This window comes from Epinephelus moara, chromosome 13 (assembly GCF_006386435.1).
Source record: "Epinephelus moara isolate mb chromosome 13, YSFRI_EMoa_1.0, whole genome shotgun sequence".
NCBI classification, from domain to species: Eukaryota; Metazoa; Chordata; class Actinopteri; order Perciformes; family Serranidae; genus Epinephelus; species Epinephelus moara.
The window spans coordinates 36,920,858-36,928,982 of record NC_065518.1 but is presented as its reverse complement, the minus strand read 5'-3'; the positions used below and the strand labels follow the sequence as shown (position 1 = coordinate 36,928,982).

Below are 8,125 nucleotides of genomic sequence, written 5' to 3'. Positions count from 1 at the left end.
TAACATCAGGAAATTGGTGCTCATCCAAGTTTATCTGATTTAAGAACTAAACTGGTTAAAAACTCTGAGAATTCAGATACAAATTCAGAATACGGGCCAGGAGCACGGTACACTATAACAAATAAAAGTGGCTGTGAGGTTTTCCAGGTCGGATGTAAAAGACTAAGAACGAGGCTTTCAAATGAATTATAATCTAGTTTAGGTTTAGGGCTGATTAACAGACTAGAGTTAAAAATGGCTGCCACTCCCCCTCCTCAGCCGCTGCCTCGAGGAATGTGGGTATTATTATGACTGGAAGGAGTGGATTCATTGAGACTAACATATTCATCTTGACACAGCCAGGTTTCTGTGAGACTGAGTAAATCAATATGATTATCTGATATTAATTCGTTTACTAACACCGTTTGTATAAAACTATGAAAACTATGGCTGGGTAACCGAACTAGACCGCTGCCGCGCAGGGTGGGTCTGCCCGTTGGCGAGCTCTTACATCTGATAGGGCCATTACCCATGGGGGGGACAAAATGCCTCTATAGTCCCCCTTGAAATTTTCAAAAAACCCTCCCCATAGGGATTTTCTTGGAATACGAAGATGAAACGTCACACCACGTCAGGGTTAAGTTACTCTGAGTTTTCACATAACCGCTTCAGTGATGCGCACTGCCCCCCCCCCCCCCCCCCGCGTAGACGTGGGAGAACGAGGGCCCAGTCACAGCTGCTCGCAGCTTTAATTATTATCATTATTATTATTCTTTCTTTCTTCCGCCGCCTCTTTGAACTGGAATTTGACCCCCTAAACATGCTCCAAAACTCACCAAAATTGGCACGCATGTCAGGACTGGCGAAAAATTTTAGAAAATGAAAAAATTAATCCGAAAAATGCCAAAATGGCCTCTCTAGCGCCACCTAGGAGTCTAGGCACACAAAATGGCCGCTGTGGCTTGTAGGAATCAAGTCAAAAGATCAAACCAAAACTGTCTGTCAAACTCGCACACATTACCGATCAACGCGTCCTTATCAAATATTCTGTATAACTTTTTCATTACTCGAATGGTTTGGATTTAATGGCATCTTTTTTCATTACTCGAATGGTTTGGATTTAATGGCATCTTCCAGGTCATGTCTTACAAAACCTCCTGACGATTTTTTGTGCCACCTAGACACACTAAAATGCCCGGTGCGACCGGTAGGAATCCCGTAGAAAGACCAAACCAAAACAGGCTCGTTCGTCTCATCAAGACCTACAAATCACGTGCTGTAACTATTGACCTAAGTCCAACAGGAAGTGCGGTATTGCCCTTTCAATGTAAGATGATGTTATTCACAAATTCTGTCTCTCAAAAAATATTTGCTCCTACACCGTTTATCATAACGGCTTCAAACTCGCACACATTACAGCTCTACCCCTGGTGAACATTACTTGTGAAGGACTTTGTCATTAATGAAACGGTTTGGATTTGAGTAGCGTTCTAAGGTGCAGGACACAAATCCTCATGATGATCACTGTAAGAAAAGATGAGGGCTAACACACTGTAAACTTGTGATTAAGGTCACATTTTTGAGTCCATAGACTCCCACGGTTTGGGAACTGGAAGGACTAGTTCGACAAACTTCCAACCCATTTTGCTCTCTGTGTCAGCTGCAGCTCTCATTAATTAGCATAACAGAAGCTTCACTCTGACAGTCTGTGTGTCAGAGTGAAGTGTGTGTGTGTGTGTGTGTGTGTGTGTGTGTGTGTGTGGTCCCACACACATGACAATATAACATTTACCAAACTGTCCAGCTCATGGTGCTAATTCCTAAAACTTTGAAAGAAATGCCTGATACCAAACACCTATAAATACAAGATGTCCTGGTGAAACTCTTTTACCTCATTAAGAACTGGAATACATGTAGTCCTGCTCAGTTTCTCCACTGACATGAACTAGTATATATTTGTGTCTGTTTGCTGCACATATATCCTCACAGCAGTACACATCACTCAAGCTTTCACTAGATCACATGATTTCAAATGAATATGGATGTGTTGTTTGATCATCACACATGTCAAAGTTTCATTAGGTCACATGGCTTATGTCTACAACTTTCAAAATATAAGCTCACACCACCTTCATAAGAACCCTGTACTTTTTAACCCTGCGGGCCCCCTTATAAAAAAAATCACACCTGTCCCCTTTGGGACGGTGTGAACAACCATAACAATATTAAATATTAATATATTTCTCTACATTTTTTTTTTTGCTTAAATCTTTTAACCAACTTCTACTCAGATTATGCATATCAAATATCCATTCCTTTTGAGGATTTTCATAATTTATTTGCCATTTTATTTACATGAAGTCACTGTTACTTTAATGAAAAAAAAAACAACATGAATTAAGATTACCTATATAATAAATGTTGGATGGATTTTTTATTTAATTTATCACAGTCTGTGATATGTGAATGATAAATAACAACACCAATGTTGATGCATTATCATTTTTTGGGTCAGTTTCAATTTTTCAATAAAAACAGACACTGTTTCCCTTCATTTCAATTTTTCAATAAAAACAGACACTGTTTCCCTTCAGGACTTTTTTTGTCTTTGTTGAAAAACAACCATAAAAATATTAATATTTTTTTCTATTTTTAACTCCTACTCAGAGAATACATACCAAATATTTATTGTGGGTGTATGAATGAGAGAGAAAGACAGGGAGAGAGAGAGAGAGAGAGAGAGAGAGAGAGAGAGAGACATGGAGAAAAAAATAATGTAACCTAACAGCAACCTGCAGCTCATAGTTTGCAATTTTTAGCGACACAATTACACACACACACACACACGCACACACACACTCCACTCCCTGTCCCCCCTCTCACTCTCTCTATCTCTCTCTCTCTCTCTCCCCCCTCTCTCCNTCCTCTCTCTCCTCTCTCTCTCTCTCCCTTCTCTCCCTCTCTGCATGTCACTAACTCAGCCGTACTGCATGTCAGTAACTCGGGCTCTTCTCCGGAGCCTTTGTGCTCCACTGTCTCGCAGGTTAACTTCTATCACAGCGGTGCCTGGACAGTGTGACGTGTGAGGTTGTGTTGCTGCTGTGGTGTCAAATGCCTCCTGCTGATTCTGTTATCATTAGTCATTAGTCAACTCATCTTGAAGTGCCTGTGCTGTCACCTAAGTACATGCAGTCTGTCTGACTCTGTGTGTGTGTGTGTGTGTGTGTGTGTGTGTGTGTGTGTGTGTGTGTGTGTGTGTTACAACAACATTAATGAAAGTAATAAGATTATAATTATGATTCTGGCTATTGTGGTACAACGTGTAGAAAGTATATATTAATATCTGATAGTATACATATGTGACAATAATCATATGTGTATAATAAGAGTAGAAGTATGACACACACAGACACAGACACACACACACACACACACACACACACACACAATCTCTCCCTGAACATTCAGACACCACATATACACACATGCAAAAAATGAAACAACACTAGATTTCAAAACAAGTTTTTCCATCCATATCAACACTAACATAGCATTTATTTTATTTTCTTTGCAACAATGGCTTGCAAACCTCAATATGATTATAATCTGATTATTGTCCCATATGCATACTATCAGATATCAATATATACTTATCATATTGTACCACAATAGCCAGAATTATAATTATAATATTATTACTTTATTAATGTTGCTGTAAGCTAATAACATTATCGTCTGTCCTGCATCTCTCTCTTTCTCTGTCTCCCCTTCTTTCTCATTGTGTCATACGGATTACTGTTAATGTATTATGTTGATCTTTACTGTACGTCATCTATTGCACGTCTGTCGTCCTGGAAGAGGGATCCCTCCTCAGTTGCTCTTCTTGAGGTTTCTAGTGTTTTTTTTTCTTAAAGGCAGGTTTTCTGCTGCTGCAAGGGTCCTTAGGACAGAGGGATGTTGTATGCTGTAAAACCCTGTGAGGCAAATTGTATTTTCTGATATTGGGCTTTATACATAAAATTGATTGATTTGTTGATTGATTGATGTCATCAGTAGTTTGGTTTTCAGAAGCCATCAAAGTTCTACTCCCAAGTCATGGCTTCATTGCCAAAAATGACCTTGCATTCTATTGACATAATAGAACGCAATGCTCACTGTCTACGTCAGCTGGACGCCGAAATAGCGTGAAGCCGAGGTCCCGAACAACGCTGCTTGCAGCTTTAATTAGATCTAATATGTGTCCTCTGTTATGTGTTGGTTCTGTGACATGCTGAGAAAGTCCAAAGTTATCCAGAATATTTAACAGTTCCTGAGCACACCCATCTGTAAGATTATCAACATGAATGTTAAAATCTCCCACTAAAGCAACACAGTCAAAATCCATGCACACAATAGACAGCAATTTGGCAAACTCATCAAAAAACCTTGCATCATATTTGAGGGGTCTGTAGATGGTCACTAAAATTGCTCGACAGGGGGATTTTAACTGAGTGGCAACATATTCAAAGGAGTCAAATTGACCATAAAAAATTTGCTTACACTGGAAGCTGTCCTTGAACAGAGTGGCAACTCCGCCTCCTCTCTTATGTATTCTTGCTTCACTAAAGAAACTAAAATTTGGAGGGGTTGTCTCAATCAAATCTGCTGCACTATTTTCCTGACCTAGCCAAGTTTCAGTTAAAAACATAAAATCAAGTTTGTGCTTGTTAATAAAATCATTGATTAAGAAGGATTTGCCAGCCAGAGACCTCATATTTAGAAGGGCTAGTTGTGAAATGTTATCTGGCATAAGTTTAGAGACAGACTGTGATTGACATGAGATACATATCAGATTTGATGGGTTGACTGTCTTTGATTTCCTGCAGTTGTTTTTATTTTTGCCATGCCGCCGGCTGAGTGAAATTGCCGGTATAAGGGGGAAAGTGGCATGGTGACTGTCCTATCTCTTCTTTTCTTGACATTCTTGCTGGGACAGAGACAATCTCTGCAGGTTTCTTGTAATGTAGAGGACAGAGTCACAGACCGTGACGTCATCATCATGGGAGGCGGTTGTTGTTTTGGGAGCAGTAACTGTCTGTCTGTCTGCTCCCTGTGTCCTGACCTTCCTGCTTATCAGTGTATATAAGTTCTGATAAGATGACTCGATGGTGTGACGTATGTTGCAGCCAAGATGTCTGGAGCCAAGGTTGTTTGGATGAATCCCGTCTGGCATGAAGCGGCTTTTTATGTTCCAAAAAATATTAAAATTGTCAATACATCCAACCTGTTGCTCGAGGCAGGCTGATGACAGCCAGGTGCTTAAGCCAAGGAGTCTGCTGAAGGACTTGCAACCTCTGCCGAGTATTGGGATAGGTCCAGAGATGAAAGACACTCCTGAGTGAAGTTTTTTAAGTGTTTCCAATAAAAACAAAAAGTCTTTCTTTAGGCTCTCAGACCCAGATTTATTTGTGAGGATGTCAAATGAGCCAGCATGAATAACAATCTTTTTAATATGTGGCCATGTAGACATGATGTCTGGTAGCATAGCTGCCACCTCTCTGACTGATGTGTTATTCACAGTTAGATTTTCAGTCCTGGCCATTTCCACCTACCTCGTTATAAAATCTCCAATCAGAATAGTGTCTATCCTCTTAGCTTTGTTTTTGGCAGAATGCTCTCTGGCTCTCAGCCTGGCACTGGCTTATGACCCGTTAACTTTGTTATTGCTCAGTTTCATAGTCTCACCTTTATGAGTTAAGCGACTCTGTTTCCTCTGTTGCCGCTCTGTTTCTGTGGTGTTTGCGAGGGGGGACACAGAGCTGTCCGCGCGGGGAGCCTGCCAGCTGTCAGCCAGGAGGGGAGCTGCCGGCAGAGGATGACTCCCGGACTGGGGAGGCGTGGGACGGGCTGCATCATCCTTGAGCTCATCGGAGTCCGGCGCTTCGACCCACGATGACAGAGCCTCAAATCTGTTGGAAAGGCTGAGGTGGGATGAGAGACCGACGCCGAGCGAGGTCCTTTTTTTGCTCCGTAACACCACCTCCGACCATTGCGGCTTACGATGGGGCGTTGAACTGCTGGGCTGCGGAGGAGAGGAGGTAGGATCCCAGGCTACTGTGTCCTGAAGAGCAGCTTTTAACGAGGAGATCTGTAGAGACTGCTCGTGAGCCACGTCCAGGGTGTTTGTCAGCAGCTCAGATTGGGACTTGAGTTCCGCTGACAGCCTTCGGATGTCTTCCTTGAGGTTGGCAATGATCCTGTTTTTCTTAACGAGTTGCTGGTTTTCATCAGGAGGGCTGGATGTAGCCATTAGCTTAGCAAACCAAGCTAAGTTGCTACAGGTTGCTTCACAAGTCGGCTCCACTCAGGCTTCAAACGAGGAACTCTCTCTTCCTCTTCCACTATAAAGTCATTTATAGTGACAGTATCTACCTTCACAACGTGTGCTGTCCTGTTTTAATTTAAAACTGTTCAAGTGTAACAATCTTTCATCAGAAGGGTTTCCACTGCTGAGCCTCAGAGGTCTCTGCTCTCTCCCATAACTGTGGAAAAACAATCCACCACCTTATTTCAGTCAAACCCAGGGCTCTGACCAGATTGCTAGATGCTAATAGCTTATTCTGCACTCTTAACTATCAGGAAGGCTTCCTCTTAGAATACTGAGCATTTTACATCTATATCTTTTGATGGTTTTGTAATCTATTGCAAGGCAAGTTTATTTATATAGCACATTTCAGCAACAAAACAAAGTGCTCTAAATAAAACATCAAAAGCATCAAGACAAGATGCAAAAGAAACACATTATAAAATGACATTTATAAACAATTTATGAAAGAACTAGAGAATTGAACTCAAAAAGTTAAAATATATTAAGACAGGTATAAAATGAAAAAAAAAAAGTCACAGTGCAGTTAAAATCAATAAAAGATTTTGAATAAATTAATAAATATTTAATTTAATAACAGATAAGTCTTCAACCTTGATTTAAAAGAAGTGAGAGCTGATGCAGACCTGCAGTTTTCTGGGAGTCTATTCCAGATATGTGGAGCATAAAAACTAAACGCTGCTTTTCCATGTTTAGTCTTGGCTCTGGGGACACAAAGTAGACCCTTCCCAGTAGACCTGAGAGGTCTGGATGGTAAATACTGTAGCAGAAGGTCAGAAATGTATATGGGCCCTAAACCAATAAGGGCTTTTTTTTAAACCAACAGTAGCATTTTGAAGTCGATTTTCTGATAGACTGGAAGCCAGTGTAAAGACCTCAGGACTGGAATGAAGTGATGTATTTTTTTGGTCTCAGTGAGGACTCAAGCAGCACGTTCTGTATCAGCTGCAGTTGTCCAATTGATTTTTTTAGGGAGACATGTAAAGAACCTGTAACAGTAGTTAAGTTTTTACAGCTCCTTCTGAGAAATCAGTCCTTTTATCCTTGATATGCTCTTAAGGTGATAGTAGGCTGACTCTGTGATTGTCTTAATGTGGCTGTTGAAGTTCAGTTCTGACTCCATGACTACCAGACCAAGATTTCTGGCTTGACCTGTGGTTTTTAAAGGGCCAGTGTGTAATATTTGGCATGGTTTATTGTCAATCTGAATCTGAATCTGAATATTCTACCCATTAATATGTTTATACAAGTATATAATCGCTATAAAATAAAATTCGTTTGGTTTTCGTAGCCTTATAATTATGCTTTTATATATATATATATAGCAAGGGCCTTGCTTTAGAGAGGTCGCCATCTTGCTTCGCCATGTATGTACGGCAGACCGAGCGGACAATCCAGCCAGCCAGAGAACGCGTTTCGCGTGTATAAATAAACCAATGAAGGAAGGAAGGAAGAAGGAGGCGGAAACAGCAGAGAGTGTTAGTAGTTTGTCGATAGAGAGTAGTGAAAAGTTTTTTTAGTTATAAAGTTTGCGAATGGACCACACTTACCACGCAACAGGAGAGAATGAACCCAAACCGTCTTCTGCGAGGAAAAGAAGACGCAACTTCACTCCTTGTGATGCACTCTCTGCGGCACTTTTCCTCCTGATGATATATCTCCCCAACGATGGTAGCAGTAGCACCGAATCCCATTCTGTGCATTCAGCCTCTCTTCTCGCCCGCTCAGCATCAAACACATGGAGTTCCTCATCTGTATGCTCCGGCTCAAACAGGTATGGCT

General features: G+C 41.1%; 1 protein-coding gene across 1 annotated transcript in view; it reads left to right on the top strand.

The window, feature by feature from the left end:
• Nucleotides 1-35: 35 nt before the first annotated feature.
• LOC126399933 (glucagon-like peptide 2 receptor) overlaps nt 36-8,125 on the top strand; it is a 346,627-nt gene continuing 338,537 nt past the window's right edge. Inside the window, exon 1 of the mRNA XM_050060279.1 lies at nt 36-202. The gene's annotated coding sequence lies outside the window, so the exon portion shown is untranslated. The remainder of the gene's footprint in view (nt 203-8,125) is intronic.